The sequence below is a fragment of the Terrapene carolina genome, unplaced genomic scaffold, assembly GCF_002925995.2.
Source record: "Terrapene carolina triunguis isolate 2854851 unplaced genomic scaffold, T_m_triunguis-2.0 Scaffold96, whole genome shotgun sequence".
In the NCBI taxonomy this organism is placed as follows: Eukaryota; Metazoa; Chordata; order Testudines; family Emydidae; genus Terrapene; species Terrapene triunguis.
In genome coordinates this window covers 30,325,149-30,343,292 of record NW_020664447.1, presented here as the reverse complement: position 1 = coordinate 30,343,292, position 18,144 = coordinate 30,325,149, and the positions used below count along the sequence as shown (strand labels likewise).

The window sequence follows — 18,144 nt, the reverse complement described above, 5'->3', positions numbered from 1 at the left end:
GTCGCAACAATTGCAAGAGTAGCGAAAGCCCAGGCTGTGGAGCACCTCCATCCCACTACCTGATGAGCAGGGGAGCCAGCTTGTAGCATTTAGCTGACGCACATACTTTCCTCATGACTGTTGCTTGTGTGGAATTTGGCTGTCGGCTTCTGGAAACAGCTCACTGGCAGATAATTACTTGCTGCCAGGCAACACTGCAGAACTCTTCTGTAGTGGGGCTTTGTTGGATTCATCTGCCTTCAGCCCTCCCTGCACAGCACCTCTTTCCCAGCAGCTGAGGAGCAGTCTATCTTTTCCTGGCATTTAGCTTTAAGAGAAGCAGTCAGTTTGCTCCTGGCTTTCAATGACTCCTTTTATTTATTCTGCTTCCTCTTCCTTCATGCTGTTCTGATGGACAGTAATCCAGTGCAAGAGCCCAAGCCTCTCTCAGTGCAGAAAACTTAACCCCCACAATTCATATGTAAAAGCTGCAGCACCCTATCACCGAGACTTCATTAAGCGAAGCAAGCAAGGTGTTTACAGCTCCTCCACTAAATCTCCCAATGACCAAGGTCCATCCCAGACTATTCCATGGCAAGATGAACCTAAATTCTATGGCAAGGCTCCTTTCTGCAGCATTCCAGTGCATCAGACTGGAAATTGTGCTGCAAGTCCAAGTAACTTCCACAGTGGAGTTTTTATTGAATGATTTTTATTGAAATGCTACATCCCATCAGTGCAGCGGCTCCTTGTGGTGTTTGTTTTAATATTGAATTCAGTTTATTTTACTCCCTCCTCATTTTCAGTTTTTGACATACCACAGATTTAAGTGTTAACAAGTAACTGCATTATAGAAATTGGCGGAGGTCGAAACTTAGCTGCAGGCCCAGGGGGCTTTTGGAACTGGAGGGAGCTTGGAATTGTGGAATAAGCACATTCACTCATTATTTTTGCTAAAATGATTAGCAATGAAATAGCTGAGTGTTAACACAATGGAGTATTAGCTCTGAATTTTAATATCTTGAGATAAAAGACCAGTTCACACTGCTCAGAGCTATTGTTTCAGGATGCCTGCTGACTTGGGAAGGCCACGCTGCATTGGTTTATAGTTGTATCAAGTATGGAAGGCTTGGAGCATACTTTTTTGTGAAAACCCTGAAACCTATATTCTTTAACACTGTTCCAAGATGGGGTAGCTTCTGTGCAAATTTCCTGACCAGTTAATACCCAAGACCCTGCCTATTTGTTGTTTGTATTATTGTAGCATCTAGGAGGCCTAGTCAAAGACCAGAACCCCATTGTGCTGGGCGCTGTACAAAGAACAGAAGACTTGTCTGCCCCAAAAGGTATGTCTACACTAGAACAAAAGACCGTTCCCACTCACGGGGTCCCAGAACTTGGACTCCAGCCTGAGCACAAATGTCTACACCGCAATTTTACAACCCTGCAGCCTGAGCCCTGTGAGCCTAAGTCAGCTGACCCTGGCCAGCTGCAAGTATTGAATTGCTGTGTAGACATGCCCAACTAGTTTTTACCATCTAAGAGGCAAGACAAGAGGCCACAGATGGCTATGGACAGATAGACCAGAAAATCAAGGAAACAGTCAGACCGTATTGGTCAGCATGATAGGCTGTGGTCTCAATGCACCAGCTGTCTAACCGTTGTTAAGTTTTTTGTAGGTGTTACAGCAGAGAAGAGTTTTAAGGCGGATAATGTGGTAGCTCTGTGGATGTTTATGGGGAGCTTCTCCCACATGAGGGGCAGCATGAGAGAAAGCACAAATGTGCTTGTTTGAAAAATGTAAGAAAAGTGGGGGGTTGGAGGAGGGCTTCAGAGGCTGATCAGAGGCAGGAGTCTACATTTCAGTAGCGAGTGAGAGATAACTAAGGTGGGGATTGACTATGAAGGGCCTTGAAAGTGAAGACAAGCAACTTATGTTTGATGTGATAGAAAAGGAAGATCCAGTGGAGGGATTCAGAAAGGGGTAACATGGTCAAAGTGATGGGGTAAGAGAATGATCTTTGCAGCAGCAGTCTGAATGGATATGAGTGGGGTAAGACTGCATTTGGCCAAAGAAAAGAATGTTGCAGTAATTGAAATGTGAGATGATGCTTGTACAGGAGAATTAGCTTTGTGGTTAGACAGAAAAGGCTAAATCTTAGAGGTCTTATGCAGAAAGAATCAATAAGATTTAGACACAGCCTGGGTATGAGAACCTACAGTGAGGTCCAAGTAGAAGGTAACACCCATGTTACGGGCCTGAGTTAACAGGCAGGATGGTGGTGGTGTCACCGTGGTTGAGAAAGGAGGTAGTGGGGTGGGCGTGGAGGGGAAGAACAATTTTAGCCACGTTTCACTTGAGCTGATGGCTAGACATCCACAAAATGTCAGATTTTAGTTTGGACCGAAAGAAACTAGTTTGCAGTAGAGAGGTAGAGCTGTGAATCATCAGCATAGAAATGGTAGTTTAATTTGTTTGTGGATGAGATAACTCAGAGATAAGTTGTAGCCGGAGAAAGGAAAGACTGTATCATTGGTCCCCTGTGGAGCCCCCACAGAAGGTTGAAGAGGGAATGAGGAGGAACCTATGGAGGACATGTTGAAGGAGTAATATAGAAGTAGGAGGGAGAACCAGGAGAGGGAAGAGTCATGGAAGTCAAGGGAGGACAAGATTCCAAGAAGAACACAGTCATCTGTGTTGAAGGCAGCTGATGGTCAATAAAGGTGAGGGTGGAGTACGGGTTCTTAGATTTGTCTAGAAAGAGGTCGTTAGCCTTCGATGGGAGTGGTTTCAATGGGGTGCAATGGGAGGAAGCCAGATAGGAGAGGGTCTAGGATGGAGTTGGAGTAGATGAGCTCCTGTCTGCAAATTGAATGAGTTTAGAGATGAAAGGGAAGTGGGAGATGAATTTATTAATCTCTAAATCCTTCAGATGTTTACACCCCATGCATGGAAAACTTATGGCTCTTCCAGGAATGCCCATCTCCCACAGACTTGCCTCCGATCCTCTGAGCAGGAAAGGCCTGTGTAGTTCTTTTGCTTTCTCTATTGCCAACCACTTTAGAAGGGAAACGCCTTCTGAATGAGACATGCCAATTGGTCACTGAACACCTTTGGAATAGCCGTGCTGAACCAGCTTGGCTTTGCAGCAATCTGGAAAAAAATTCTCCTAGATTATAAGGCCAGAAGGGACCATCGTTATCTAGTCTGACCTCCTGCATTACATAAGCCATAGGACTTCTCTGTATTCATTCCTCTTTGAACTAGAGTGTGTCTCTTAGAAAAATACGGTGTCATGATTTAAACATTTCTGTGATGGGGAATCCACCATAACACTTGGTAAATTGTTCAAATGGTAAATTACCTTCACTGTTAAAAAGTTGCACCTTATTTCTAGTCTGAATTTGTCTAGCTTCAGCTTCCAGCCATAGGATCTTGTTATACCTGTATTTGCTCCATTGAGGAACTCTGTATTATCACATTTCTGTTCCCCATGTAGATACCTACAGACTGTGATTTAAGTCACGCTTTAACAAAGAGAAGGTTAAGCTGAAGAGTGAGCTCTTTGAGTCTTTTTCTGTAAGGCATGTTTTCCAGTCATTCTCATGGCTCTTCTCTGAACCCTCTCCAAGTTATCAACATCTTTTTTGAATTGTGGACACCAGAACTGGACTCAGCATTCCAGTAGTGGTCACACCAGTGGTAATACCACCTACGTATTCTTGCTTGATATAGACCCCTGTTTATGCAGTCAAGGATCCCATTATCTTTTTTGGCCACAGCTTTGAACTAGGAATTCATGTTCAGCTGATTATCCACCACCACACCCAAGTCTTTTTCAGAGTCCTGGCTTTCCAGGATAGAGTCCCTATTCTGTAAGTACGGCCTGCATTCTTTGTTCCTAGATATATGACTTTACATTTGGCCACATTAAAACGCACATGAGTTTGAGCCCAGTTTATCGGACGATGAAGATTTCTCTGTATCAATGACCTGTCCTCCTCATTATTTCCCATTCCCCTAATCTTTGTGTAATCTGCAGACTTTCCGTGGTGATTTTTTCTTTTTTCCAGGTCACTGATAAAAATGTTAAATAGAGTAGGACCAAGAATCGTTCCCAGCAGGCCCCACTAGAAATACACCCATTTGATGATGATTCCTAGTTCACAACTTATGTTTTGAGAGCTATCAGCCAGTTTATAATCAATTTAATGTGTGCCATGTTGTTTCGTATTATTCTAGTTTCTTAAAATGTCGTGCATTACCAAGTGAAACGCCTTCCAGAAACCTAACGGCACGTCTACAGGGTGGGGTAATGTACACTACGGGGGAGCGGTGATTTCCAAAGTGCACTATTGTGTTGTGCATTAATTGGCCCATGTAGACCAGCACTGGTCCTGCTGGTGCGGACTAAATGTTCCCTAGTGCACTCTAACATAGTGCTGTTTGAAGCAGCATTTTGTTAAAGCGCACTAGAGAGCTTTTAATGTGCACCAGCAGGGTCTACCAGGGCCAATTAATAAGCAACACATTCATGCACTTTCAAAATCATACTCCTGTAGAGCACATTACTGCACCCTGTAAGCTTGCCCTAAGAATATTATTACATAAACACTATTACCTTTATCAACTAAACTTGTAATCTCATTAAAAAATGTTATTAGTTTGACAAAATCTATCTTCTATAAACATTTATTTGATAGCCTTAATTATATCCTCTTTTAATTCTTTATTGATGGAGTCCTGTATCAGCTGCTCCAATATTTTGCTCAGCATAGATGTCAGGTTGATTACCTGGGTTGTCCTGTTTACCCTTTTTAAATATTTGCACAACATTAGCTTTCTTCCAGTTCACTGGAACTTCCCAATGTTCTAAGATTTATTGAAAAGCCTAATTAATGGTCCAAAGAGCTCCTCGGTCAGCTCTTTTAAAACTCTTAGCAGGACGGTGAGGGATCTCACTGGCCCTTTGGACTCTAGTTCTTCCCTATCCAACCAATATGCATAGGAGAATCAGCATGAACTCTGAGCTTATGGTGGGAACTGTGCCTCTGAGGAAAAGCCTGTAAAGTGAATCCTGTGGCACATGGGAGCAGTCCAGCTAGGAAGATATCTTGAAATGAGAACAGTTGGCTTCTATTTTCATAGACTCCCCTCAACCCATTTGTAGTGTGGTATGTGGCACAAGGATGTTAGTCTTCTCACAATACTAATACTCTGGGCAATCTTCCCTCTGCCCTAGCCAGCAGGCATTCATCCTAAAATGTTCATGTTCCTCAGGTGAGGAGCTGCTTTATGGGATGAGGAAAAATGTTGTCTCTATCAAAGAGAGCAGCCAGGGAACTAGTGCAATGACCTAATATGGTCTGTCGTGCCCCAATCGAGGATGTTTAGCACACCTTCCTGGAGCTCGCAGTGTTAGTGTTATATTGCCTACTTGCTCTCCCACCCCCCTACCCCCCCACCCCGGTCTGAACATTTCTGACCAGCAGCTTTCTTTGCAGAGCCTTCCTCGCTCTGAGTCAGAACTTGAACAGCGCACTGTCAAGTAAGGTGGGGGAGAAACTGAATTGGTGGGAAGCAATTGTAGATTCAAATATCCATTTAAAAATTAGGAAATACCTAGAAAATCTAACCCCGTCACCAAACACTTAAAGCCCCATGTTTGCCTGTGTGAACTCCCTGTACCAGCTTTACGGCAATTACCTGAGTGTTCTGTTCTTTGAGCTGGGCAGCGCGATATTGACAGAGGAACGGAACAGAAAAACACTTGAGTTTCAGTTCTGTGGAAACTCCTGGAGAAAAGAAATCAATGTTTGCCAAATAGCACGGGATCACGTGTGTTTTCTCAGCTTCCCACACTCTTAAAATCCTGAAAGGTAACACCAGCTTATTGATAGTACTGTTACTCAACAAAGGACCTACATGTGGAGTCCACTGGCTGAAAGCACAGAACCCACATAAACCTTGTCTTTTATCTTAATGAGCATCTGCCCTGTCATGTGTGCAGCTCAATGAATTTAACAATTTCCTTTGGATGAAAACAAACAGCTTATGTTAGAGTTTGTGAGACCCTGCTGGCAGGGTTAGTCTGTATCCCTGGACTCTGAACCCTGGTTTTAGTGGAGAGCTTGGTCTCCCAGTGTGGCTTCCTGTTGAGTTGTGAGATACAAACATTTTAAATATTTGAGTGAATTTAGTGCTGGTGAAGCGTGCTACATTTACAACCCAGTCACTGAACAGCTCTGCTTATCCCAAGAGCAAGCCGTGGTAGTACAAGCTTTTTTCATTCTCCAACCAGCCGGGGGGGGAACCCCGCAGCTCTCATCCTCTCGTCCCTGAGCTCCCAGCCACTGGCCCTGCAGCAGGGACCCTGGAGCTGTCAGCTGCAGCAGGGGGACCCCAGAGTTCCAAGCCACTGGCCCTGCAGGCAGCTGGGGACCCCCCCGGCACTCTAAGCCACCAGCCCCAGAGTTCTGAGCCACCAGGGTTGCATTGGGGCAGCGTGCAGCTGTGGTGGAGGCACCCAGAGCTCCAAGCCGGAGGACCAAGCTCCAGAGCTCCAAGCCATCGGCCGCGGGTGGCAGGGCACCCTGGAACTCTCAGCTGCCATGGGCGGCCCTGGCGCTGTCAGATGTGGCCATGGCAGGTGCTGGGCAAACACCCCACCCGCTCCCCGCGGCATGGCTTGGGCTCTCATCTCCTCCCGTGTCAGGCTTCAGTCATTCCCCCTGTCAGCTCACGCACACCCCCGCCCATTATTTTTAGCAAAAGTCCCAGACAGGTCATGTGCTTCCGTGAATTTTTGTTTATTGCCCGTGACCTGTCTGGGACTTTTACTAAAAATAATCATGACAAAGTCTTAACCTTAGTAATGACTTATGTTCACTTTCAGCCTGTGCTTGATTAGAATCAGTGGCCAAGGTGAAAGGCTCAATATCTATTCAATTACCATACCCCAGACACTGTACCATATCCCATTTTACAACCTGGATCACAGAGGCAATTCTGGATCATTTGCCCAAGGCCATAAAGTGAGTCAGGAGGTTACCATTGTGTTGGACCCTTCAAGCTTCCACTCCTTTGCCTGTAACTATTTAGTGTTTTTATCTGTAAATCTTAAAGTACTCTACAAAGGTGGGTAAGTGTTGTCATCTCCATGATACCAATAGAGAAACTGAGGCTTGGAGAGGGGAAGGGACTTGGCCAAGGTCTCTCAGCATGTCAGCGATAGAACTAGAACACAGGTCTCCTGTATCCAAATCATATATACTGGACCATACCTGTTAGACATGCTGCCTTCTTATTTCTAACTCTGGTATAACTCAGTAGATCTCAAAGTGCTTCACAGTTTTCCCATTACGTGTTCACTTACCTTATGCTGTACTCAGGCATATTAGGGCAGGTGAATGTGCCTAAGTGGCACATTTCAGCCCAATGCCTCTCCAATTGGCTATTTATAAGCCCCTGATAAATGGACAATTAGTGGTAGTGCTCTGGCTGGTGCTGCTTTGATAATTAACTCAATTATTTTTCACTTCTGCTGTAGTGATGAAAGTGAGCATAAGATGCTGGCTTGGTTGCTCTGGAAACAGTATTCCAAGAAGCTACTCCAGCTTCACTAACATGAGGAGTCTTGCTGCATCCTGGTTTCAGGACCCCTGGATTCTTTTGCTGTTGGTACCAGCATCTCCCAGTGATTTGAAGGCTGTGTCCTGTGCTCCTTCAATCTGCCTGTGTAACACACAATTGCTCAGAATAGGGTTGGGATTGAAGCTCTGAACATCCCTAAGGCTCTCTTCAGGTGTAGTCTCCCAGAAGCATCTTGACCACCTGACCTGCCATTGTACTCAAGCAGAAGGCAGTTAAAGGGAGAGGGATACCATAATGAAACATTTGGGGAACATTGTCACAGAGTGAAGCAAACTTGCAAGGTGAGCTCATCACAGGAGAGGCCCAAGTGGCTTTCTTCACCATGTCGCAACCTTCAGGCTGGCTTGATTCCCCAGGGAACGGTGATCAGGGAGCTGTGTATGCACAAATGTGGAGTTTCACAGAAGCACACCCTGACTTGGTGCTGGCCTGAGATTCAGACTGGCAAGAGGTGAGCCTTGGAGAGATGAAAATGTTCACATATGTGAAGGGCTCTGGCTTATTGCTTGCTCTTTCTCTGTGCATTGTTAAAGTGATGTATTCTTAGATATCAGTATGCTAGAAGGGGTAACGTTTTGCAGCAGTGCTCGTCTCTCTGTGGGTGGTGAGGGCCCCCTGGGGCCGTGTGTCTCTTTCCGTGGGTGGTAAAGCTCACTTAGTCAGCCATAAATGTACTTTCTCATAACTTGCTGGGTCTTTTAAAAATAAGACATCACCCACAGTCTTCAGACTTCATAGGAGAAGGGGCAGAGTGGAACCCCCAGAAGGTAGTATGCAAAGAGGCTGTGAATTCTGACAGTCGGCTTTAGGGCTTGTGGCAATGTGCTACAGATGTGCCGCCAGGAGAGAATAGTAAAAATGTATATTCAAATATTAATTTAAGAATCTCTGAACCAGATTTACAAAAGGACTGAGGGTCCAGCCCGGGCCAGCCCCAGATCTTTCCATCCAGCCTGGGGCATCAGAATGCAGGACACCACCAAATCTCTACTGCTACACAGTGGCCACATTGGGTGCTGTAATCAGGGTTCTGAGTGTTGATTATAGACTTCCTTTCTTGTGTAAATTTGGCTGTATAGAACACCACATCTTTCTGACTGCAGTCCTGGAGTTTGTTTTAAATGTTAGAGGAATTAGGTGAGCAAAAAGGAATGTAATTGATGGGGATGTCATTAGGCATCAGCTCTTGCATTTCTAAGCCACCAAGACAATAAACTGAGCATCAAGGGAAGTATGGTTCTGAGCATCAGGATGATGAATGTAAGCTAAGGGGTGCTGTAAATATTGATCGCTACTTGCCTGCATCTTTCCCATTCAACTAACCCCAGAAACTGTTTGTTACTGTACCCTAATCTGGAAGGGAACCATTCTTACTCATAGATTATAAAACCAGAAGGGACCATTGTGATCATCTCGTTTGGCCTGCAGTATAACACAGGCCAGAGGACTTCCCTGAATTGATTCCTGTTTGAATTAGAGGATATCTTTTATAGAACATCCAACTTTGATTTTAAAATGTCCAGTGATGGAGAATCCACCACAATCCTTGGTAAATTGTTGCAATGGTTAATTAACCTCACTGTTAAAAATTTGCCCCTTATTTCCAGTCTGAATTTATCTAGATTCAACTTTCAGACATAGAATCTTGTTATAGTATTGTAGATTAAAGAGCCCATTGTCAAAATTGTGTTTACCTAGGTAGGTATTTATAGACTGTGATTAAATCACCATTTAACCTTCTCTTTGTTAAGATAAATAGATTAATGTCATGGAGTGTCAAGGTGAGTGAGGTGTAATATATTTTATTGGACTGTTGTTGAGTGAGACAAGGTGTGGTGATCTGTGGGTTTTTTGTATATAGTTGTCTGCAGGGTTCCATTGTTGAAGCTGATCGTGGTGTCCAGGGAGTTGATGCTAGTGTGGGAGAGTTCTAGAGCATTTAATGGATGAGTAGTGGTTGTTGAAGTTGTGGTGGAAATCTATGAGGGAGTTTAGGTTGTCTGTCAAGAGGATGAAAATATGCACCATGGAACCAATGATATGCCTGAGATATTTTCATCCTTTGGACAGATGACTTAAACTCCCTCATAGATTTCTACCACACATCCATTAAATTCCCTGGGAGCTTAAATTCATAACTTTGCTAGATATTAAAAATCATAGACTGAATAGAAACACTAGATTTATGGCTTATTTCAACAATCTGTAACCCACTTAACATCCCCACACACACACACCAGCTTTTTGTTTTCTTTTCCACCTTATAACTTGAGAGGTATTTAATAGGCCACTTCATCTTGATGGTCCCTTGAAATACGTATTAACTGCTTTATGCTAAACCAGTGGTTCTCAACCAGGGGTACAGGTACCCCTGGGGGTATATAGAAGTCTTCCAGGGGCTACATCAACTCATCTAGATATTTGCCTAGTTTTACAACGGGCTACATAAAAAGCACTAGTGAAGTCAGTACAAACTAAAATTTCATATGATGACTTGTTTATACTGCTCTATATACTGTACACTGAATTGTAAGTACAATATTTATATTCCAATTGATTATTTTATAATTATATGGTAAAAATAAGAAAGTAAGCAATTTTTCAGTAATAGTGTGCTATGATACTTTTGTATTTTATGTCTGATTTTGTAAGCAAGCAGTTTTTAAGTGAGGTGAAACTTGAGGTACGCAAGACAAATCACACTCCTGAAAGGGGCACAGTAGCCTGGAAAGGTTGAGAGTCACTGTGCTAAACAATCTGTTCCACCTTGCATTTATATCTGATGCTTAATATATTTCCCATACTTGTAGAAGAGCTCTGTGTAAGCTCGAAAGCTTGTCTCTCTCACCAACAGAAGTTGGTCTAATAAAAGGTATTACCTCACCCACCTTATATCTTTAACATCCTGAGACCAACACAGCTACAATGCTGCAGACAAGAAGGGCCGCCCAGAGGATTCAGGGGGCCTGGGGCAAAGCAATTTCAGGGGCCCCTTCCATAAAAAAAAGTTGCAATACTATAGAATACTGTATTCTTGTGGGGGCCCCTGCGGGGCCTGCGGCAAATTGCCCCACTTCCCTTCTTTTCCCCCCTCCCCCCCCGGGCGGCCCTGCAGACAAGTCCTAGAGTACGTCACTAGTAAGATCACCCTTTATGTTCAGAGGCTGGAGTTGTTTGGAAAAAGGTCTTGGCAAGGGCAGAGCCGGGGGAGTAAATCAGGCTACAGACCTCCTTCCAAAACACAAACAAAGGCAAAGGGAAGCTTCTGTATTAAAACTGTTGCAGATAATGAGTATCTAGCACTAAGAGGGAAACTTAATGTTCCATCTAAATGAGGACCCTGTGCATCATCTGTATTGCCATGGCATAGAGGCCCTAGTGAGGTTCTGGATTCCTTTGTGCTGGACACTGTGTGAACACCACATTCTCTCAAGGAGTTTACAATCTTAGGGCTAGGAAAAAAGCCTAGAATAGCTGTTGCTGAATAGCTGTTATACACTTAGGATATGGCTACACTAGAGAGTTTACAGTGGCGCAGCTGTACTTATGCAGCTGTGCCGCTGTAAACTCTCTAAGCCAACGGGAGAGAGCTTTCCCGTCAGCTTAAATACTCCCACCCCCATGAGCAGAAATTATGTCAGCAGGAGAAGTTCTCCCACTGACATAGCAGCTGTCCACACCTGCTTTTGGGGGTGTAACTTACATTGCTCGAAGGGTGATTTATTCACACCCTGAGCGACATAAGTTATGCTGCCATAAACTATCATGTTGACATAGCCTAATTCCCCATGGGGACATACTTGTAACTAAACGTGCCTTTGTGCAGTTTAGGTTAATCCACTTCCAAAGAAGATTAATTTAAATCATATCAAAGGCATGCTTAGCAAGGAATAAGAGTGTCCACACAGACGGTTAGTGCAGAACAGCTATCATGCTTTAAATTCACACCCTAACTGTTTTGCACTAACTTCCCCTTGAATTCCCTGTGTAGATGAGCCCTAAGATGAGCTAGGTGCGGGAAAGGAATTCAAATACATTTTGTTGCATCTAAAATTACATATAGTGATATTATTTCAGCTGCACCAGACTTCCTCTCAACCCCTTTTTTCTTGAAGACATGGCAGGTATTTGTGTTAAGGAGAGATCTGAGGGAGTGGGTTCAAGTGTGGAATTCTGTGCACCAAGGACAATATGGGAGAAGTTGAGAAGATGATTGTGGGTAAAGCAGACAAATGGGCAGTCAAGGCCATCATCACTGGAGGAGGAAGTGGGGGCAATGTGTTCCAAAATGAGAGCAGATGGGTAGAGGGACAAAGCTGCTACTGATTCAGCTATTGCTATTATATTGCTGTCAGTATTATAATATGATGGCAGTGACAGTACTTCAGATTGATCTTTGTCTTAGCTGATGAAGGAGAGAAGAGCTTAGAGCTTTCATCTGTAGCTGAAGTTGGGCAGTGGGTCCTCAGCCTTCCAGTATGCAGACCCATTTAATTTTTTTTTTTTTTACTAAAGCAGAACAAATGAAACAGCCCCTGCAGTTAATGAAAATCCCAAGACAGTAGGTCTCTCCACATGTATATTTATAATGACCCAGAGACAGTGGAAGGTGAGAGCAGGATATTAGAGTGCAAACTTTGCTAGTTAAATGGCTAATTGGAACTGGAAATATCAGTATGCTGCTGCATAGTATGCTCAGTGTGCATATGTTTTCTAAAATGATAGCTCCCCACAGCCAGTTAGCTATCGACTACTGCAGTCCCAGCCTTTTCCAGCAGGGAGTACTGCAGAGAATAATTCAGGAGCTAATAGCCATAACAGTAGGACAGCTCAGAACAGTAGCAGAAGAATCCTCTGTAAAGGAGGCTGTGTTGATATTTTCAGTTCTAGTTATGATGACAATGGTGCTGCTTCATAGCTAGCAAATGACCATTCTCTTTCCAACCATCAGTTGAGTCATATTTCAGTCCCCCCTGCCCCGCTTGTGCATGCACACACTGATTTCTAGTCTTTGGGTGCATTGATTGTCTCTCTAAACACAGGAAGTATGGTAACACCACACCCCCTCCAGCTGGCTGCCTGAGCAGAGAGCATACGCAGAGATGCCTGTCTCACATTTCTCATATGTAGTGAGATATGGACTAGCTCTGCTGCCCCCCAAACTCTGAGGCCTAGTAGGAGAATCATCCTAAGAGGATGAGAGTTCACACACAACTCCAGGAATATGAGGCTCACTTGAGCCAGTGCTTGTTATCCATTGGTCCACACTAGCACTGGTACTTGTGACATGGTACTCTAGACTTCGCTGTTGTCAGCATGGGATCCTGGTGCGCTGCTGTGGTCTCCCATTTACTTGTGAGGCTCTTATCTACCATGGAGTTCAGCCAGCTCCAAACCCCACTCATATACTTTAATGGATTCAGCTGTGAGTCAGCAAACTGTGATGGTCCCATTTCTGAATTGCCGTCTACTCCTGATTGAAGATTTGGCTGATTGTACCTGCTGGGTAGCGGCAGATGGTGCTGTGTCACTTTACTTGGTATCCTTTGAAATATTATGAACTAATTCTGTTAGATTAAGGTCAAATCTACCCTAAAAAGAAGTTGAACCTGTTTGAAGTATCTGGCCCTCTCTCAGCCCAGGGCCTGCAGGCTGACTAGCTGAGCTGCTCTTCTGCATCCTAAGCTCAGGTTTGACTTCTTTTGTTTGTCAGTTGTGGGTTTTTGACTTTTATCCTAATTTGAAATAAAGAAAAAAGTGCCTGTCTCTCTTGTTCTCATTGTTGCTTTTGTACTTTTTAGTGTATTGGACCCGGCTGGGCTGGGCTGTGTTTTGCTGTGGCACCTGTTGCATGCAGATAACTTCAATATTATCTGCCCAGTGTAACTCCTTCCTGGACTCCTGCATCCTCCTGTGATCTTGGACACCAAACATTTAACCCCTTGAATGCTACCCTGTTCTTCACCTGACTGTCAGTTTTGGGACCTACAGCTCTAGCCTTCTATTGTCTTTTAACCACATCAGTCTCCCGAAGTCCTGTGCTGCTCACTCTGATACCCAGATCACACTAATTAGGGTTCACATCTCAGCAGCTTTTCTGGAGTTTGCTCTTCACTGAGATATGGAAGACTCTTTTGTGCACTAAAACTCCCTTCCTCCATGCTGCAGTCTCAAAGCGCCTGCTCTCTGGTTATTGCAGAGAGCACTGGTGTCTTGTTCCAAACTGTCCTCCACCTCCCTCCGCCCTCTTTCTGACCCTCACCAAATTGAATGAGGAATTGGCTACACTCTTTCTTCCTTTTTGAAGATCTTAATTTGTCCTGCTACCTTGAGCCCGGGTAGTTTATTTAACCTGACTCCCTTTCACCTTCTTCTTCTCATCCAGTCTGAACAAACCACTCTTCACTGGATGCTCTTCCGGCCTCTGTTATCTCCCGCCTTTCCTATCATTGTCCCTAGTTTTACCCCCTGGCCATTAATTGCATTATCACGAGCTTTTTCCCTAGTATACTCCATTCTGCTCGTCTCACAATCTCCATTTCCCTTCATCCCACTCAGGAAACATATTATAATACTGACCCTGCTCACTACCTAACTGCTGCACTGGCTTCTTTCCCTTTCTTTATAGAGCTTTGGGGAGGATTCAGAAATTGCTCCCTCCGGTGTGCTGTCCTTCCAGCTTTGTGTTTCATAGACAAGCTTAGTGACTGCTTTCCTTGCAGATAGAGCAACTGCGTGTGAGCCATTGCACTGGGTAGGTGCTCTTAATGAGCACAGTACTCTCTGAAAATGTATTCTATAAACACGATCTGTCAGCTATTCATTTCCCCCAGGACACTGTTAGTTTACAGTATGAGGTGCATTTACATTGTCCGGACTTGAAATTCTTATTACTGAAGTTGCATTTCCCCTGAGGACACATGACTTAGCCTTAACCTTCCCTTACATGTGTGTAAATTTAGTGTCAGCAAACATCTCCCGAGCAAAGCTGTCCTGTTCAGGGTATTATAACTGTGAAATATAATCGACCATTGTGTGTGTTTAGCCCAGTACTCTGTGTTGCGATGGCAGCGCTGCTATTATTGCTAGGCTGAAACAGCATTTTTATTATAGACCTGGTTTCTCCAGGGGGTATGTTCTAAATCAGTCTTGAATGTGTGTTCTGGTATGAAAGTAAGTTTGTCTGACTCTCTTTCCAGGCAGACAAGAGAGAGAGTGGTACAGTTTTGTTTCAAAACAATGAACATGGGTCTAAAACTAGTCTAGAAAAAGCTTTGTAGTATTGATCCTTACATTCTTTTCTCCATTGGCCTCCTGGGTAGGGGGAGGACTAGATGGGGCCTACTAGGTGCTATGGCTAGGCTGACACTTCCTGTCTCTGCAAGGTAGCACCAGCCTCAGGAAGTGAAGGACCTTCTGATCTGGGGACTGAGAGCCATCATTTGGTAAGGTTTCAGGACTCTGGAGAGGCTGCTCCAAGTGTGGGAGAAAACTGTGGTGTCCACGCAGCGATGTGTGACTCCTGTCCGGGAGCATGTGAGCTGCTTGCACACACTAGTGTCACCAGGGACAGCTGCTTGTGAGTCTGGTGCCTGCCCCAATGGGCCGGGCAGCACAGCCACGCCCAAGGAGCTGCCCAGGCTGGGCGTTGGCTCCTGCAAGCAGCATCCTGACATGCTGCTGCTTTTGCCGCTGCAGTTCCTGGCTTGGTCGCTAGCCAGAGCCCTGCTGGTCTCGCTCATTGTCCCTAGAGCTCTGCAGATACCCGCTTTATATCCAAGCCAGTTTAGTAAAGAACCTAGTACTTCGTGCCCCCAACCACAGGTAACACTGGAGGAAGAGGGTTCAGAAGCTGTTCCCAGGAACAGCTGGTATCCTAGGAACAGCAGCAGCAGAATCTGCAGGATCCTTTCCTTGCTGAGGAAGGTAAGGGTTTCTGAGGTGTTTCTAGTTGATCCAATAAAAGATATTACTTCACGCGCCTTGTGTGTCTGTGGGGTTTCTAAGTCATACAGATGCACCTTAGAAAATCTAAATCTCAGATCTTTGTTTTTGCACAAGGCACTTATATTCCAGGACATTGGCCAACCAATGTCTTGGTCACGCCAACAGGAATTCTCACATCGGGGTGATCCTTAACTACAAGAACAGATTGTCTGGACTGCATGAACTAATCTGTTGGACTACATACAGGGAGAAAAGGAAACAACTCCAGGAAGAGTGACTTTCCTTCTTCAATGTAGCTTTATGCAGCTGACTAAGGAATAAACATGGGGAAGTTTGTGCTCTGCCTCCTCATCAATGACAGCAAAGCAGGACAGGGAAGCTCTCTGGAGGCCTGCGATTGGTTAGAATCAGAGGAGGATGTGCAGGCATTGTGCAGGGTTACGCTAACTGGTGAAAGGCTGCCCTCTTTGTCCTGCCTTTGCAAGGCTCACCATCTGAAGCAATTAGGATTAGTAGACACATTTCATGCTCTGAAAAGTCAGAAAGGGAAAGAAAGGGAGTTTTACAAAAGGAAATGCCTGCCAGGCATATATTTCACTTTAGTTTTGTGCAAAGGATAAACACAGATGTGGAGGTTAAAAAGCAGACTTCTAGCAGCATTTAATGAAGGGTTTTGAAACGATGCAAGAGACTCAGCAGTAGGATAAAGTGGAGGCACTGCAAAGGACAGAACTGGTAATGGGAGGAGCCTGATTGACACACAGCACAGATTAGCTATTGGGAGCCCACTAGTTCAAGTTCACCGGGATTTCACCGAACAGGGAGAGAGCTGTGGCGGGAGGGTTTGGCATTTTGATTTTAAAAGTCACCTCCTGTTTCTGGAAAGCTGCAAAGAGGGGTTGTGAACTTCCCCTTGTGTATGGGTCCAAATGAAGTTAAGCCAAAAAAAATCTGTTCCTTAGCATTCTTGAAAGTTCAGTGCACTGTGCCGCCTCATCCTGCACTGTGAGGCCAGGCCACATGTCACCCCGCTATAATCATTCAGCTACCCTGCTGCAGCGTCTGATGTCTGGGAGAGAGTGGTCTCTGATATAGTGTTCATTATTCATTTCAGTGGATCCATACTGCCTTCCAGACTTAGAAAAGTGTGTATTTCCCCAGATCTTTACTTCTCCTCACATTGACAGAGGAAAGCTACCAGTCAGATACATCTCCCCCATTTGAGCCAGGAGATATAGGAGAGCCTGTCTTCCGTGATCAGACAGGCACTGATGGTTCTTGCATCTGAACCCCTTACTGCTAGGTAGTGGATTTCTTGTCACACAGAATCATAGAATGTAGAAAGAGACAAAGCCTGTCAGGTCCCATCTAGACATTCTCTTACAATAAAAGCTGAATGATGCATATAGAATCCACAGAAAACAAAAACCGCTTAAAAAAGGCAGCGAGTCTTCATAAAAGGCGGAAACAATTTAAAACAGTTGATGAAACAAGATGCAGATAAAACAATTTTTAACATAAAACATTCACTAGAGCGATTCTGAAATCTACAATTTCCTCATGAAACGGAACATGTCGTACCACTTAAATTATATGGCAGCATGAAACAATTTCCTAACATAAATCACTGCCACACAGAAATGTGAGAGAAATGGTCTCACAGGGTACATCTACGCTGCCATTTAACATGTAATTGCAGTGTGGGTAGGTATACCCACGCTAGCTTTAATCTAGCTATCACAGGTAACAAAACGAAGATGCGGTACTACCAGCTAGCTGCCTGACTGCAAGCCTGCCAGGGACCTAGGTGTGTATGTGGGTTGGTAGTCCACACTGGGGTACATGTCTTCATTGCTGCTGTTAATGCACCAGCTACTTTAAAGCTAGCCTAGGTATGTCTACCTGTGCTACTGTTGCACCCTAGATTGCAGTGAAGACGTACCCCAAGAAAAGAGCCCAGGTAGTAGCATCTGTAGAAATGGAACAGCCATCCCAAGAAGCATGTCAGGAACATTCCAGCCCTACATTCTATTTCCCAACAAGTTCCCCAAATCCTAAACCCTAAACGTAGCTTGGCAATGACTTAGTCATGGGTAACTACTTTAATGACCCCATTAGTGCTATGTGAAAGTGGAGGCAATGCCTCCTCCTTGCTGGGGAACTTTTTTCCTCCTTCCTCCTGAGAGAAAAGTGTCCCAAATGACTGTTGCTGATAGATTTGAAGCTGCAAACAAGGAGCCCCTAATAGCCATTTCCAGTAACGTTTAAACAAGCACCAGCCACCTCCTCCTCCTCCTCCCCCCCACTAACCCGGCAGAAATTGAGGAACAAAAACAGCACAGTCAATCCCCAAAGTCCCCCTTCCTAGGCAGGCAAAGTACATGATGCTTCTCTTCACTCATTGATGTTTGTTACCCCACAATAAATGTGTCTAAACCATTCAAACTAATTGTCTTCTAAGATGGTGGATACACACAAGCTAAATAATTACACATCAATAATAAATACAATTTAATCATTAATCATGACTGCCACTGTCATGCTCTCGTCCCCCTAACAACTCA

At 44.5% G+C, this 18,144-nt stretch overlaps 1 protein-coding gene across 2 annotated transcripts in view; it reads left to right on the top strand.

The window, feature by feature from the left end:
- Positions 1–18,144, top strand: part of AMBRA1 (autophagy and beclin 1 regulator 1) — a 193,082-nt gene that overhangs the window by 89,835 nt on the left and 85,103 nt on the right. The window lies entirely within an intron of this gene.